General features: G+C 41.0%; 2 pseudogenes across 1 annotated transcript; one reads left to right on the top strand and one right to left on the bottom strand.

The window, feature by feature from the left end:
* The first annotated feature begins 6,956 nt into the window (after positions 1–6,956).
* Positions 6,957–8,581, top strand: LOC128570673 (ran-binding protein 6-like; annotated as a pseudogene).
* A 4,679-nt stretch (positions 8,582–13,260) lies between these two features.
* Positions 13,261–15,735, bottom strand: LOC128570245 (RING finger protein 10-like; annotated as a pseudogene). Its single transcript, XR_008375540.1, has one exon. The product of XR_008375540.1 is annotated as an RING finger protein 10-like (transcript).
* Between the last annotated feature and the right edge of the window lie 2,064 nt (positions 15,736–17,799).

Here is a 17,799-nt window from a genome sequence, read left to right as displayed (position 1 = left end):
TTTCAGTTCAATGTCCCAGAGCATCAACAGTGTGACTGGAACTGAGTTCACATGTTCCTCTTCTTAGGTCAACACCTTGAGCCATTCATCTCTGCATGGAAGGGGTGACAACAGTAAACCGGACGTCACATGTGCCTGTGCTGAGGGACGACTGAGTGGATTTAGGGAAAGTGGGATTTGCTGGTGAAATACACAAACTTAGATGTGCCTTTGCTGAGGGACAACTGAGTGGATTTATGGAAAGTGGGATTTGGTGGTGGAAGTTTTCCTTTAAGGAATATGACACTTGTATTGCGCAGTGCGGGTAGGTACAAATGTTTACAGGGAATGCACACACTCAGACAACCACACTAAGATTTGATGCATATGGAGTTATCCCTAGATCCCTGCCAAACCTCATGCACACAATCCCTGCCATCTAAAAACTCAGGTGTCCTAGAGACAACAATCCAAGGTCACAGTTCTTTAATGCACCGTTGCTTGCTCCACGCCCCAATGCCTGTCTCCAGTAGGCAGCTGGAAACAGGAAGATCTCCTGATAATAGCAAGCAAGTCCAAATTTTGTATGACTTAGATTTTTCCACAGCAAGAAATTGATATGAAGATCTGTACAACTGACATTTTCCTGGAGTGCACCTGCAATGAGAGAACGGAACACACTGTTCCGTTTGCAGAGGTCTTTTGTACAAATCCTAACATCAGAAAATCAGATGGGGAGCAGTGATTGATACAATAACCCCCAAACAAAGCACATAAGATGCTTGTGTAAAAACCAATGATGTTTATGAAGGATTTATTGAATGCATTTTGGTAAATGCAAAACTCTTTTTTTTGATATTTCATTTTATGTTTAATTTCAGATCAGTATGAAGGTAGAATTTCTTAGGTTACAAGGTTTGCTTTAGTTAGGTATGGTCCCTGTTGTAGTTGTGTCCCACACTCAGGAGGTTTGCCCCATATGCCTACCTTTTACATCATGCCCACCACTTGGGAGCACAATGCTCCTCCCTACTCGCCTCACTCCCCTCCCCCTACTAGAATTACTTTGAGTATTTTGTTTGTGTTGGCCTGTATTAGATCATGTACTGGCTTATTATTAGTATTGAGTACATTAGATACTTCCTTTTCCATTCTTATGATACTTAATTATAAATTTTTTATTGTTTTCAATTCTATTTTTTTATTAAATCATAACTGTGTACATTAATGCATTGATGGGGTACAATGTACAATTTATGTACAATTATGTACATAATTTTATGTACAATTTGGAATGCTTACATTAAACTGGTTAACACAAACTTCACCTCACTTACTTATTCGTTGTGTTAGACATTTATACTCTACTCTGAATAGTTTTGACGTATACCTTGCATTGTGCACAATATGTGAGGTAACACCAATACCCTCTCTCCTCTTAGCCTCCCTCCATCCCTTCCCTCTCTCACTTCTTCCCTCCTTCATTCTGGACTACAGTTGTGTTTTTCATTTGTATGAAACTGTGGGTGATTATATATTGGTTTCATAATAGTATTGAGTACATTGGATACTTTTTATTCCATTCTTGAGATACTTTACTAAGAAGAATATGCTCCAGCTCCATCCAGGTAAACACAAAAGATGTAAAGTCTCTATCTGTTTCCTGGCTACATAATATTCCATGGTATACATAGACCACAATTTGCTAATCCATTCATTAGTCAATGGGCACTTGGGCTCCTTCCATGACTTGGAAATTATGAATTGGGCTGCGATAAACTTTCTGGGGTAAATATCTTTGTTGCAAAATTATTTTTGGTCATCTGGTTATATTCCTAGTAGAGGAATTGCATGATCAAACATCAGGTCTGCTTTTAGTTCCCTAAGTGTTCTCCAAACATCTTTCCAAAAGGATGTAAGAAGAATGTGCTTCAACGCCATCTGGGTCAACACAAAAGACAAAAATTTCATGTTTTTTTTTTTTTTTTTTTTTAATGCCTGAATAGTATTCCATGGTATACATATACCATAGTTTCTTAATCCATTCCTGGGTTGGTGGGCATTTATATTGTTTCTACATCCTGATTAATTGTATGTTGAGCTACAATAAACAATCTAGTGCAAATCTACTATGATAAAAGGATTATTTTCTTCTAGATGCATGCCTAGAAATGGGATTATGGGATCAAATGGGAGGTCTATTTTTAGTTATTTGAGGATTCTCCATACTCCTTTCCAAAGAGGCTATATTAGTTTGCAGTCCCACCATGAGGGTCAAATTGCACCCTTCTTTCCATGTCCTTGCCATCATCTGATGCTTTCAGACTTTGTGATGTGATCTACTCTCTCTGGGATTAGGTGTTATCTCAGGGTGGTTTTGATTTGCATTTCTCTGATAATTAGGAATGATGGGTGTTTTTTCATATGTTTGTTAGCCATTCTTCTGGCTTCTCCAGTGAATGTGTTCTTCATGTCTCTTACTCTGACAGAGACACATATGGTAGATGGGAGTGCTTCCTCTTTTTTGTTGATTAATTTGAATTCTCTGAAGATTCTACTTAGCACATCTTTGTCAGATTCATGACATACAAATATCTTTTCCACTTCTGAAGAATATCTATTTTCATTAATTGTCATATCCTGAGCTGTGCAGAAGATTTTTTATCTTAATTAAACCTCATTTATTTATTTTTGTTTTTGTTACAATTCCTAGTGAATTCTTCTTCATAATATCTTTCCCTAGGCCCGCATCATCAAGAGATTTTCCCATGCTTTCCTCTAGGATTTTTATTGTTTTGTGTCTTAGATTGAAATCTTTTAGCCAATGCACACCATAGTTTTTCCATGATGAAAAGTGCAGATTCAGTTTCAGGGTTTTATATGTAGTTATCCAATTCACCTAGCACCATGTATTGAATAGGGAATTTTTTCCCCTACTGCAGCAGTTCTCAACCTGTGGATCATGACCCACAGGAACTGTATTAAAGGGCCACGGCATTAGGAAGGTTGAGAACCACTGCCCTAGTGTACGCTTTTGTTTGGTTTATGAAAGATCAGATGGTATTGAAGAGGCCAGTTGCATCTCTACATTTTCTAACCTGTTTCATATGTGTATGTCTCTTTTCTTATGCAAATAACGATGCTGCATTGATCACTGTGGACTTAAGACTATAACTGAAGTCTGGTGGAGTGATTCCATGGGCTTTGTTTGTGTTACTATTGTTTTTGATATACAAGATTTTTCTGATTCCATACAAAACAGAGCACTTTTTTTTTTTCAAGTTCTTCATAGTATGGTTTGGTATTTTAATGGGAATTGCATCAAACCTGTAGTCTACTTTGGGTAGGGTAGACATTTTAATAGTGTTGATTCTTCTCTGCTAAGAGTATGGTATGTTCTTCCATTTGTTAAAGTTTTCTGCTATTTCTTTCCTTAGGGTTTCACAATTTCTTTTGTAAAGATGGTTCACCTCCTTTGTTGATGGTGACATTGACAAATGTTTTATGTTCTTTGAAGCTACTGTAAAGGGTATTGTGTCCTTGATTTGCTTCTCAGCTTGATTGAAATTGGCATATAACAAAGGCTATTGATTTGTGCACATTGATTTTACCATGAGATATTACTATATTTCTTGATCACTTCTAGAAGACTTGTGGATGAGTCTCAGGGGTTTTCTCAGCATAAGATCCTATCATCAGCAAACAGAGTTTGACCTCTTCTTCCCCCATTTAGATGCCTGTAATATCTTTCCCTTGGCTGATTGCTTTGGCTAAACTTCCATAACTATGTTGAATAGTAGTGGTGACAGAGGACATCCTTGTCTGCTTCCAGTTCTAAGTGGAAAAGCTTTCAGTTTTACTCCATTCAGTATGATATTGACTGTGGGTTTGTCATAGATGGCTTCAATTGGTTTAAGAAATGTGCCACCTATGCCTATTTTTTAAAGTGTTGTTGTTAGAAAAGATGCTGAATTTTGTCAAATGTTTTTCTCTGAAACTCCTGGGAGGATCGTATGGTATTTATTGTCCTTTCTTTTTATGTGGTAAATTACATTGTTGGATTTGCTTTTGTTAAACACAAACTTGCATCACTGGGATAAAGCCTTCTGGATCATAATGTGTATTTGCTTTAATCAGTAACTGAAATCTATTTGTTAGAACTTTATTGAGTACTTTTGAATCAATATTTATTAGTGAAATTGGTTTGTAGTTCTTTTTTAGTTGGATTTTTTTTCTGGTTATGGTATCAGGGTGATGTTTGTTTCATAGAATGTATTCCTTCCTTTTCAGTGTTTGGGAATAGGTTCTGCAGTATAGATACAAGCTCTTCTTTGAAGTTTTGGTAGAATTCTGATGTGAAGCTATCTGGCCAATGGATTTTCTTTGTTGGGAGGTTTTTTATAGCTTCTTCAATTTCAATGCTTGATATTCAAGAGATCTATAGCTTTCTCAAAGGAGGACGTGTAATTCAAGTATTGTTCCATTACTCCGCGTTGTCAAATGTCTTGGCACGGAATTTGTTGTAGACATCAGAAATGACCTCTTGTGATATTAGTTATTATGTCCACTTTTTCATTTTTGGTTGAGGTTACTAGAAATCTTATCTATTTCTAGTTAGTCTGGCCAAAGGTTTATCAATTTTGTTAACCTTCTCAAACAACATACTTTTTATTTCAGTACTTTTCTGAATGATTCTTTGGTTTTCAAATTCATTTATTTCTGACTTAATTTTGCTTATTTCTGTTCTTCCACTAGGTTTGGGACTGGATTGCTTTTCCTTTTCCATTTTCTTGAGATGAGTCCTTAAATTGTTGATGTGAGCTCTTTCTGTCTTTTGATATAGGGATCTAATGTGATAAATTTCCCTCTTAGGACTGCTTTCACAATATCCCATGGTTTGGGGTAGCTTGTGGGTTCATTATTGTTATGTTTCAGGAATCTAATAATTTACTTCTTAATCTATTCCCCAATCCAAATTTTTAATCCTCATAAAGTTGTTTAGTTTCTATGGCTTTGTGTGGTAATGAAGGTGTTTGTTGAAGGAGTTGTTCTACCTTGATTCCCGTGTGGTCTGAAAAGTTACAAAGTATAATTTCAATTTTTCTCAATCTGTTGAGGTCCGATATGTGTCTTAGGATATGATGAAATTTGCAGGATGACCTACAGGCTGACAAGAAGAACACATACTCATTAGTTTGGGGATAATAGGCTGTGTTCATGTCTCTTGATTCCAATTGTTCTAGGGTTGCATTTCTGTCCCTTGTTTCTTTCTTTATGTTCTGTTTAGAGCATCTGTCTGATTATGTCTGAGAGATGTTAAAGTCCACAGCACTTATGGTGTTGTTTAATATCATACATATTGATCTTGCTCAGACCATTAAGGGTTTGTTTCAAAAATATGCTTATACCTACATTGCATGAATATATATTTAGAATTGAAATGTCTCTTGATATATTGGTTCCTTAATGAGTTTACATCATTAAGGTTTACATCATAATGCCCATCTTTGTCTATCTTTACTTTAATTGCTTGAAATCCAATTGTATCTAAAACTAAAATAAAATTGTGACATCTTCTTTCTTTTGTTTTCCATTTGCCTGAAATATTGTTTTATAAGCCTTGAGTATGAGTCTTGCTTTGTCTTTTGATGTTAGATGTGTTACTCCTAGAGATAGAATATACTTTGGATTGTACTTTTTATCCAGTCCATCCTGTGCTTTCTTGGTGGGAAATTCAAGCCATTCCCATCTATTGAGACAATTGGTAAGTATGTAGAGTTCTACTCATTTGTTGAAAGTCTTTTGCTTAGTTTTATCCCTTGTTCCACTGTAGAACTTATGTTTTGTTCTTTATTTTCTTGGTGTCTACTTTGCTGGAGATCCATTGTGATGGTAAGTTCAGAGAATTGGTCTGAATATTTCTGTAGAGCTTGTCTTGTTGTGGCTGGCATAGTTTGGTATCAGTAACAGATTTTATTTCTTCATTGGATTTGAAGCATAGTTTAGTAAGGTACAGATTCCTGGGCTGAAAATTTCCTTGTTTAAGAAGGGTAAAGGTAATTGATCAACATCTTCTAGCTTAAAAAGTTTCAGCTGAAAATTTCGCTGTCACCATAATGGGTCTGCCAATGTAGGTCAATTGATGCTTACTCCTAGCTTCTTGCAGGATTTTCATTTTGACCTTGACCAGGATCATGACAATGTCTCTAGGAGATGTCTGTTTCTATTGAGATAAACCAGAGTTTGATATGCATCTAAAATGAATGTGATGATGCTTGCCAATCTTTGGTGATGCTCACAAAATTTTAAGTTATCATATCCTCCAATAAGACTTCTATTCCTTTGGGTTGATCTTCCCCTTCTGGGATGTCTATCATTGATATGTTTGACCACTATACCAATAATTTTATGACCACTAGCCCCATAATTCTTAGAAAATTGGTCTGCTTTTACAATCTTCTTTTCTGCCCCACTAAATGCCTGAGTTCACACAAGAGCTTTATCCTGTATTTCTGAGATTCTTGCTTCATCCCATCTAATCTGTTATTGATAGTTTCTACTGTATCTTTACTTTCTCTGACTGACTTCTTCAATTCCTTGAGCAGTGATGTATCTTTTCAAATTTCATCATGTGTTTTGTTCTTTTCCTGGGTCAATTTTTGTATTTCCTTTTGGTGGTTTTCCACTTTGTCTGCAATTCCCTTCATCATTTTTGCCATCCATAATCCAAATAACCTTTCTGTATATTCCCTCACTTCTTTTTAGATGGGATTTTCTTTGGCAGCTGCCTCAGGATCATTTGGTGGTGGAGACCTGTTGTGACTTTTCATGTTGACAAAATTTCCTTGTTTGTTCCTCCTCATGTGTGTTTTCTTCTTCTTCACTTCCTTCCCCTGCATTAGCCATGTTGACAAAATTTTCTTGTTTGTTCCTCCTCATGTGTGTTTTCTTCTTCTTCACTTCCTTCCCCATGCATTAGCCATGTTGAGCTTGCTGTTGGGAAGGAAAAAATCATGCAAGATTCATCAAATGTGATGCAGCTATTGTTGACACAATCAGACTTAAGCAATATGGAAAATGACGACCCTCAGACCTCTTACATGGTTTTGGCACAGGCTAGAATGTGTAAAATTCTTGGAAAAAGATTTTCAACAATATCTTCCATTGGTTATCAAACTCTTATTAAGACTGCTTCAGCTAAACCTGATATTGCTCTCTTAGATACACAAGATCTAGAGAATATGAGTGATGATGATAGCTGGCAATTTGTAAATCTTGGAGACCAGCAAAGTTTTGGAATTAAAACTTCAGGACTTGAATAAAAAGCAACTGCTTGCCAGATGTTGGTTTACTATGCTAAGGAATTAAGGGAAGGATTTATGGAATATACTGAACAAGTTGTGAAGCTGATGGTTCCTTTACTGAAATTTTATTTCCATGACAATGTTCGAGTGGCAGCAGCAGAGTCTATGCCTTTTCTCTTGGAATGTGGAAAAATTCATGGCTCAGAATATCTTGGACAAATGTGGCAATTTATATGTGATCCCTTAATCAAGGCTATTGGTACTGAACCAGATACAGATGTACTCTCAGAAATAATGAATTCTTTTGCAAAGTCCATTGAAGTAATGGGAGATGATTGCCTTAATGATGAACACTTGGAAGAACTGGGAAGCATATTGAAAGCAAAACCTGAAGGGCACTTTAAAAACCAAGAATTGCAACAGGTTAAAAGACAAGAAGAAAACTATGATCAACAAGGTGAGATGTCTCTGCAAGATGAAGATGAATGCGATGTATATATTCTTACCAAAGTATCAGATATTTTGCACTCATTATTTAGTACTTGTAAGGAAAAGATTTTGCCATGGTTTGAACAGCTACTTCCATTAATTGTAAATTAATGGAAATTAATTTGTTTAAGTAGGCCATGGCCAGACAGACAGTGGGGATTGTGCATATTTGATGACATCATGGAGCACTGCAGTCCAACCTCATTAAATATGTAGAATATTTTCGGTGGCCAATGCTGCTTAATATGTGAGATAACAACCCTGAAGTTAGGCAAGCTGCTGCTTATGGCCTAGGAGTTATGGCCTAGGAGTTATGGCCCAGTTTGGTGCAGATGATTATCGTTCATGTTCAGAAGCTGTTCCATTGCTGGTAAAAGTTATTAAGTGTGCAAATTCCAAAACCAAAAAAAGTCATTGCTACAGAGAACTGTATCTCAGCAATAGGGAAGATTTTGAAATTCAAGCCTAACTGTGTAAACGTAGATGAAGTTCTTCCACACTGGTTATCATGGCTTCCACTGCATGAAGATAAAGAGGAAGCTATTCAGACTTTGAGTTTTCTCTGTGACTTAATTGAAAGTAACCACCCTGTTGTATTTGGTCCAAATAATTCTAATCTTCCCAAAATAATCAGCATAATTGCAGAAGGAAAAATTAATGAGACTATTAACTATAAAGATCCTTGTGCCAAATGCTTAGCTAATGTTGTGCATCAGGTACAGATTTCTGAAGAATTATGGTTGGAATGCATATCCCAGCTTGATGATGAACAGCAGAAAGCCTTACAGGAATTGCTAAATTTTGCTTGAGCACATTAGTATTGCTTGAATATCATTTACCATAAAAGTAACTACAAATAAGTGTTGCAAATGGATTTCATTATAAATGAGAGAACTGTTTTTGTCCTGCTAAACCGTTTATATTTCTTTCCTCTGTTACTCCAAGATTAGTCAGTGTTACAGCCTTCTGTTTACTTGCGTGTTTTATCTTCTAAACACAGACCTTAGTGATTAAAAAAAAAAAATTAGAAAATGGCAATAGTCACAACTCTTATAACAGTGCATGATGTCATCGCCTCTATCCCTGGGAGCAGAATCACTGCTCCTCCAACTCTGTGACCCTCCTGCTCAGGAGACCTTGGCTCTCACCGGGGCTTGGTGAGAGGGAGACTTACCTTTAATATAGGGATAAAAGACAAACTTGACACTTGGAATATTTGAAATCAAAAGCTGACTCTCAAAGCTTCCCCATTTTGTCACATTGTTGGAGGAAATCGTGTAACTGCTCAGCTCGCTCTTCCATCTCATCTCCTCCCCTCTCTCCACTGGACTCCTTTTGCCTCAACCACATCTGGTTTATTCCTGCCTCAGAGACCTGCACATGCTGTTCCCTGCCCAGAAGTGCTCTTCCATGTACACCCTCACAGTGTCTCCCAAAGCCTTCATTGATTTGGGAAGTGGGGTAGAAGGTAGGTATCCTCCCAAGGAATAAGGTGGCTTGTGTAGTTTTGGTTGTTGGTAAACAAACAAAAATTATTTAATGACATAATCTCTAGCAGGAGGCCCCGGTATCCTGGCCACTGATTTGTATACTCTCAGCACAGGCACTAAGTCAGTTTGGGCAGGATTTGAAAACACATACACTATAAATTTAAGTAATTTTTTCATATTTATGGTTCAAAAATCAAAAATCTCCAAAAATGTAAGAATGAAGTAAAAGTATTTGACATGATTTTTACCTCCATTTATTTTGGTCTCACTCCAACTTTCTTAATTAATTTTTTTAATTCTTCTTGAAGTTGGTTTGTATTTTCTATACTTGAGATAGATCACTGATATATTCCTGTTCCCTCCCTAATTCACAAAAGTATGGGTACTACACCATGTATGCTGATGGTGTATATCCTTAAGCCCTGCATTCAGAGACCTTTCTAGACACCTTAACCACTGTTTTACTATTTAGATTTGAAATACAGCTGACAGTTTTACCAACACCAATTAATGAATGTTACGCTCTCAAGTGAGTGTTGTGTGAAGTATTTTATTTTTAATTTTACTTCTAATACTACATCTAGGAGGTTTCTTAAACATTTAAAAAATAACTTTAATGACCATTCTAGACTATATGATATATTGCTATTTCTAATGTTTATTGATAATAATGCTTTAAGTTTATAAATCTAAAAATGTGGCTGGAAAACCAAGAAGCATAAATACTATGGCAAATAAAATGATTGTAGAGAAAATACATGAGATAAAAATAAGAAACACAACATTTTAATACAATGAAACAAATAAAACTTTGGTAATAAATATTAAAGACTAGTCACAATGAATGTGGGTATCTGATCTTCCTGGGGAATCAGTGAGGGCTCCTGGGTTATCACAGCCTGAGAGTTGGACCCTGAAACAGAAAGAGATTCATGTTAGGAGTGAGGAAGGAGGATGGAGGGATCACCCCAAAGTCTGCCTTGAAATCCCATGAACAGGAGAAAAGTGAGGAGGAGGAAGAAGAACATGTGCAACCAGGCCATGATGTGGTATGACAAGGACACTCTGGCCTACACCTGGTGCTGGCCACTGTGATGGCCCTTTATCGCGCCTCAGCTCCTGGGTATAGAGTTTATTTCTGGGTGGTGCTTCAATCCAGTCTGAGCCCTTTCCCACCCACAGTCATCCAGTCTGTGTCCCCAGTCCCAGGAGCAGCTCCAGTGTCAGGAGGCTCTGGTGGGTTGAGCTCCGAGTGTTTCCCTTCCTGGCAGGAAGCAGCTGCTGTGACCTGCATCTCAGGTCAGTGAGCAGGGACCCAGGACACTCTGAATTTGAACTTGCTCCTGGCCTTGCTCTCCCTGAGCAGCTTACAGCACCCCGGTGACACCAGGTAAGGAGACAATGAAAGCAAATAGATAACCATCAAAATGGGAAAAAATATTTGCATATTATCTATTGGACATAAGCTTGATAACTAGACTCTACAGAGAACTCCAATTAAGCAACAAAGAAAGAGACAACAATCCTTTATGCCAATGGGCAAGTGAGATGAATAGAGCCTTCTACAAAGAAGACAGATGAATGGCTAATATGTTCATCATCCCTAATTATCAGATCAAAACCACTCAGAGATATGACCTAACCCAATGAGAACGGCCCACATCACCAAGACTCAAATCTGCAGATGCTGTGTGGATGTGGAGAGAAGGGAACACTTTTACACTGCTGGTGAGACTGCAAGCTAATACAACACTTTTGAAGAATCCTCAAAGAACTCAAACTAGACCTCCCATTTAATCCTGCAATCCTATTACTAAGCGTATACCCAAAAGGAAAACAAACAAACATTTTTTTCATAAGGACATTGGCACTAGACTGTTTATTACAGCTTAATTTACAATTGCCAAAATGTGGAAACAAAATGAATTCCCAGCAATCCAGGAATTGATTAACAAGCTGTGGTATATGTATACCATGGAATACTATTCAGCCTCTAAAAAACATGGTGACTTTACATCTATTGTATTAATTTGGATGGAGGTGAAATACATTCTTCTTAGTAAAACATCATAAGAATGGATATGCGTTGATAAGAATCCAATGCACTCAATTCTGATATGAGGACAATAGATGCTAGTATATGATGTGCGAAGGGGAATGGGGGCGCGGAGGGAGGTAGGGAGAGGGATGCGGGGCCCAAGTGTTTGACACAACCCTTGGCGATGGTACACTATTATTAGAGGGATGCAAGCAGTTGAACCTCGGCTGTTTGTACTCTCACTGATTTCCCAACATTAAAACATAAAAATGGGCAAAAGATCTGAATAGACATTTCACAAAAGAAGAGGTACAAATGGCCAATAGGAATATGATCAAACACTCAAAATGATGAGTCATCAGGGAAATGCAGAGCAAATCTACAACTACATATCTCACAAAAGTTAAAATGCCTTTGGTGAGATAGGGAGTTGAAGATTTGATTTGAGTTATCAAAAAGATTGACAATAATGATTGCTCTTGAAGATGAAGAGAGAGAAGAACACTCATACACTATTCGTGAGGATGTAAATTAGGACAACAGCTATAGAGAACAAAATGGCCATTTTTCAAAATATTAAACATAGAACTGAAGTTTGACTCAGCAATCCCACTGATGGGCATATATACAAAGGAGAGGAATCAAGTATATCAAAAAGATTCCTGCACTCCTATGTTTATTGCATCACTACTCACTATAGCCAAGATTTGGAACCATACTAAATACTGTTGGATGCATGAATGGATAAGGAAATAGTGGTTCATATCCACAATGGAATATCCTTCAGGAAATCCTGCCATTTGTAGAAACATGCATGAAACAGGAGGCCAGTTCACTAAGGGAAATAAACCAAGCACAGAAAGACAAACTTTACATGTTTTCACTCAGATGTGCAAACTAAATACAGGGTGTTCATAAATTCTGCATGCAATTTAAAATAGTTGTCTAAAGTAAAAAGATTTCATGAAGACAGAGATTAGAACTATAGTTACCAGAAGCTGAGAAGGGTACCAGGGAGGTGGAGGGACAAAGTGCTAATGATTAATGGGTGCAAAAATACAGTTAGGTATTTACGTAAAATGAACAGCATTTGATAGCACAACACAGTCACTACCTTCAACAATGAGGTAGGGCATACTTAAAAATCGATAAAAAGTAAAATTGGAATGTTAATGACAGGAAGAAATAGTAAATGCCTGAGGTGATGAATACACCAGTTACCTGATTTGATGAATCCAGCTTGCACGCCTGTATCAAAGCATCACATATGTAGAAATTTTATATAACCATTATAATTAAAAACAAAAAGTAATTAGCAAAAAACTATAATACTGAGTGTAACCACAATGAGTCATCAGAGAAAGAAAATAAATTTTACAAGTTAAAAAAAGATGACATATGGTACATATAAACAATGGAAGAGTATTCAGCTATCCAAAAAGAAGAAAAATGTGATTTTCCAGCAACATGGATGGAAGTGATGACACCATGTAAAGTGAAATAAGCTAGGAACCGACAGACACGGCATATTCTCATTCATATGTAGGAGCTAGAAAAAGCTGATCACATAGAAGTGAAAAGTAGAACAGAGGAAGCTGGAGGCTCCCAAAGGTAGGGAGAGGGAGGGGATAGGGTGAGATTTATTGTAGGATACAAAGTTATGACTAGATAAAAGGAATCAACAGTGTTCTATAGCACTATAGGATAAGTGGAGTTAAAAGCAATTGTTAATTTCAAACAGCTAGAAAGAGATTAGTGAATGTTCCAAACACAAAGAAATGACACAACTTTGAGATGATGGATATGCTAATTATGGCAATCAGATCCCTGTATGATAGATTTATCCAAACATCACTAGGCAATCCATGAATATTTTAAAACTATTGTGTGTAGCAATATTAACTGATTAATTAATTTAAAGAAAATAACCTCATGTTTTCTTTTTTCTTTTTTTTTTTGAGTGTCAATACTTTATTTTGGTGTAAAGACGGGAAGCTGAAAAATACACTGTATTTAAAATTTTCTTGGTTCCCCCTCACAATGTAGAAACCCCCTCCCCCCCAGTGCTAATCTGTTCAAACTCAAATACTTAAAAATTACAGCAGCCAAACAAAAGCACAGAAGAAAGAAATCCAGATGGAGAAGGTAGCCTGGGCCAGTAGAGTCACTTGGTGTAGACAACTGAAGTACTGAACAGGAGCTTCTGTTTCTGTTTCTGTTTTTTTTTTTTTTTTTTCTTTTCTTCCCTCCTTTCTCTTCAGAGAGGGGATCTGAAGAAGCTGGTGTGTCCAGTTTCATGAAGACAGCTTCAATAGCTTGGCTGAAGGAATTTTGGAAACTGTGCACAGGAACACGGTCTGAGTTATCACTCTCCCCATCACTGTCCACCGGGGCAGGAGGAACTAGGCTGTTCTCATCTTTCTTTGGAGAAGTTTTGGGACACACTTCTGCTTTTGCTTTTCCAACCCTCAGCATCTGAGCAAAGGAAGGGAAGGGAGAATCTTCTTCCAGACTCACAACGCAGAATGAGGGACTGCCCTGAACAGCTGTGGGTGACAGAGAGGTCAGCAGAAAATCTGCATGGGAACCTGGACTTCTGCTAAGAGGAGAAAGAGAGAGGGCTCCATGGCCCTCAGTGCTGGTGGAACCCAAAGCAGAATCAGAGGAGCAAGTATAGGAATTGAAGGCAGGAAACTGCTGTAAGTTCTCTAGGGGAATGTGGACTTCCGGATACTTGCCCTGTTCATTCTCTTCCATCTCTATCCTGCGCTCTCCACGGCGTTCCTCTCGCGCCTTCTTTTGGCGCTGACGTTTTCTCTTCTCAATGTCATCTGAGAATATTTCTAGGGTTTCCTTTGAGACCACAGGAGGCTGGAGAGCCAGTTCACAGATACTGAACTCCCAGGTGAGCGGCAAGTGAGAGAGATATCTATGACGCTGTCGAACATCCTCAGACATGGGGTACCCAGCAATCTCCACCACTGTAGCTGATATCCTCTCAGGGCTCCGCTCCGGGCTGCCATACTCCCACACGAGGCAGCGCACATTCCCAGGGTGCAGGAACATGCGTTGCCCATCTTCTGCTTGGTACAAGTAGTAACAAGGAGAATTTCTCAGGTGTTTTGTGAAGCCTGGCTTGGTGACAGGTTCCCGCTGGCTGGACACAATACAAATGGTCCCTTCCCTAAGTTGTCATCTGTTAATTCCGAGTAATCACAACCCTCTGACAACCCCTCGGGCTCTGGCTCAGACACTGCCTCTTCTTCCACTACCAGAGGGAGAGCAAGAGGAGAGAAGGGGAGTCCAGAGAACAAACTGCTGTGGTTTATTCATCAAAAGCAGACGGATACTCTAGCACACACTTCCTGGGTTGAAAAACAGACTCCTTCACCAAGGGAGCCATCAGCACCAGTTGTTCTAGAGCAGCCATGACACCAGTGACCTCCCCACTGCTTTCAGCCAATCCTGATAGAGCCTCCTCCCGAGTCTTGAGCTCTTGGATAGCTGCCTCAATAAAACAGGACTCGGGAGTATGCTTCTCCTCTGCCAGCTGTTGTTCTAGTGCTACTTTCTATTCCAGAACTACCCGGTGCAGCACCTGCTCCTTGGAGGCCAGCAATAACTTGGAGTACTGGCTGTGCTGTCATCTCCTAGACGAATGGGATGGTCTACGTCCATCCATTTGGATTTGGGCAAAGCCAGCAACACCTCTTTCTCCCTCTTCATCAGCTGCATTGTAATGGTATTACCAACAACATACTGACGTTACTCTGTGGCAACAGCACTCTTGAGATCCTTCTTATGCACAGAACTATAACAGGTGGGACATTTACTCCAGATCTTCTCACTCAGTGAAAGCTAGTGCAGGATGCGGGCCCAGCAGAAGATGTGTCCGCAATGGGTTATCTTGGCTGCAGTAGGTGGATAGAGGCATATTGGGCAAGATGGCACTTCCTGGCTACATATGCGCACTTGCTCCACAAAGTCCCAATTGACTAAAGTATCGGGATCAGCAAAATGAGCTGTGTAGTCTTGGTCTTCAGATACCACAAACTGGCAGTTGGCCTGTAAATACAGTTCCTTATTAAAAGGCTTATGTCCCCACTTGTTCCTTTTGCCCCAGCTGCCATGTCCACTGCCTTCAAAGTGATCTGTCTGGCCACGGGGTTCAAAAGTAAAATTCAACAAGTGGTTCAGGTTGATCTTCCCTCCAGAGAACTGGGCAGGGCTAAACTCTGCCCGCTGAGCCTCTGCTACCGCTCTTAGGTTTAGATTCCCCGGCTGGCCCCGCCGAGACGAAGCGGGGCGGCTGTTGCCCTTTGCTGCTGCAGGAAGAGGCGGAGGAGCTGCTGGTGCCGCTGTTCCTGTCCATGTCTGAGGCGGAGGCGGTGGCGGCAGCGTTGGGGGAGCTCTGCCGCATCAACGGGGGCCTCGGCGGCGACTGTGGTCGGAGCGGAGCGGGCGCGGCGGGGACCCAGGCTCATGGCGTTAGGGGCCGCGGCAGCGGTTCTCGGCCCTCCTGGCACATTTTTCCTTGTTTCCTTCCTTGGCTTCTCAAATTGGGAAGAGAAGCGACAGGCGGGGCTGCTGAGCCTGGTGGAGGTGGTGACACGAGAAGGAGGAGGAGGCCGGAGCTCGGGAGTCCGGGCCAGGCCTGGTGGGGCGGAGGCTGCGGGGAAAGGGGAGGTGAGGGAGGGCCCGGCCGGCCGGACACGCTCTCCCGCCGCTGGGGCGAGGGAGAGGGCTGGTTGTCTTGGTGTCGGGGACAGGTGTCTCCCACACAGCGACCGACACTCGCCTCTGAGCCAAGGCCGAGCTGCTCCGGGAATCAACCTCAAGTTTTCTATCTAGGCAAAGATAAAGTTAAACTGAATGTCACTGCACGTCCTATGCTTCACTGCCCCATCTCTAGATCTCTGTGACTCGTTTTCCGGGAACCAACAATAGAAGCCTCTAATTCACTTGTACAGCTGCACTTTCTTGAGATCAGTTCCTTCAGGGAGTCAGAAAGGGAAAGAGGGAGTGGGGAAGAGCCACCAGGAGGAGCTGGTGTGTGGGAAATAGAATACAAAAGAGATGCAAACAGGAACTAGATTACTTTTCAGGTTGCTCTCCTCCTCTTCATCTGAGCACCCTGCCTCGGCATGGACCAGGGCAATAACTATGATCTGGTGGCCTTGGGAAAAGAAAAAGTAGAGTTAGCTTTCAGGTTAAGAAGTGGACTGTGCTACTGCTGCTATTTTATAGCCAATGACAGAGTCAAGTCTTCCTCATCTCTGCAGACTTGTCTCAGAGCCTCATAACTTCACCCCTGTAGTGAGAAATGGCCTGTGGATCTCCAGGGCCCCTTTAAGCAGTTAAAATTCTATAAGTGAGGGAGAGACAAGATGGCGGACTGAAGCCAGCTTTCAACAAAGGCTCCCGTCCAGAAGGAGAGTTAAGGGACAGGAATTTAGTAAGTATCCTGGTGAACTTGAGCCTCACCAAGAGAGAAGGCTGAAGAACGCACATCAACACCGCTGAGGCAAGTTGTGATCACAAGGACGCAAACAAAAGGTACAAAATCCACCACCAAGCGGACGGGAGTCCCCCTCCCCCATGAGACCGGCTCTGTAGCCCCACAATTGAACAAGTGGGCAGAAATTAAAGCCCCTCCCACTACACTCCACGGGAGAGACCTTCTAAAAACTGGACCTACCTCCCCTACTGGGGTGCCGTGGCGTTCTCCTGCCGGACATAGGGCTGAATAAAACTTTGGGAATCCTTTGCCGGCAACCCTGAATCCCCGGCGCTCCCCTCCCGCCCACTGAGGTCTGGAGGCCTGTCCCCCAGGACTTCGGATCCTTGGGTGATTTCTCAAGGGGAGTGGACAGTCCCCGAGTTGCGACTGGTCAGCATTGACTCTGAGGCGCGCCGAGTGAGGAGAGGGCACCGGGCTGAGGGGGAGTCACGCCTCGCGGCACTTCCCTGCGGTGCAGTGCACCAACCCTCCCCGGGCATACGGGGCCCAAGACTGAATAAGACTCTGGCCTCCCCGCTGAGAGCTGAGAACCCCTACTCTCACTCGGGGTCTGAGGGCCTATCCCCCAGGAGTTCGGCTCCTTGGGTGATTTCTCGAGGGGAGTGCACAGTGCCTGAGCTGCGTCAGGTCAGCGCTGACTCTGGGATACGTGAGCGAGGAGAGGGCACTCTGCTGAGGGAAAATCAAGCCTTGGCGGCACTTCCCTGCGGTGCAGTGCAGGAGCCCTCCCCGGACCGTAGTATTGCGTGAAACTGAATGAAACTCTAGCTTCCCCCTGTCCCACTCCCAATCCGGTCTGGGGGCCCATCCCCCAAGAGTTCTGATTCTTGGGGGATCTCTTAAGGGGTGTGGACCCAGCACAAACTGCGGCCGCTCAGTGCTGACTCTGGGGCGCGGGACAGAGGAGAAAAGGGTCGCCTGAGTGCCCACACCAGAGCAGCAGTTCCCTGGAGGTAGATCAACAGCCGTTTTTTCTTT

The sequence above is a fragment of the Nycticebus coucang genome, chromosome 18, assembly GCF_027406575.1.
Source record: "Nycticebus coucang isolate mNycCou1 chromosome 18, mNycCou1.pri, whole genome shotgun sequence".
Taxonomy (NCBI): Eukaryota; Metazoa; Chordata; class Mammalia; order Primates; family Lorisidae; genus Nycticebus; species Nycticebus coucang.
Note: the sequence above shows the minus strand (reverse complement) of the source record. Positions and strands in the feature narration are given on the sequence as shown.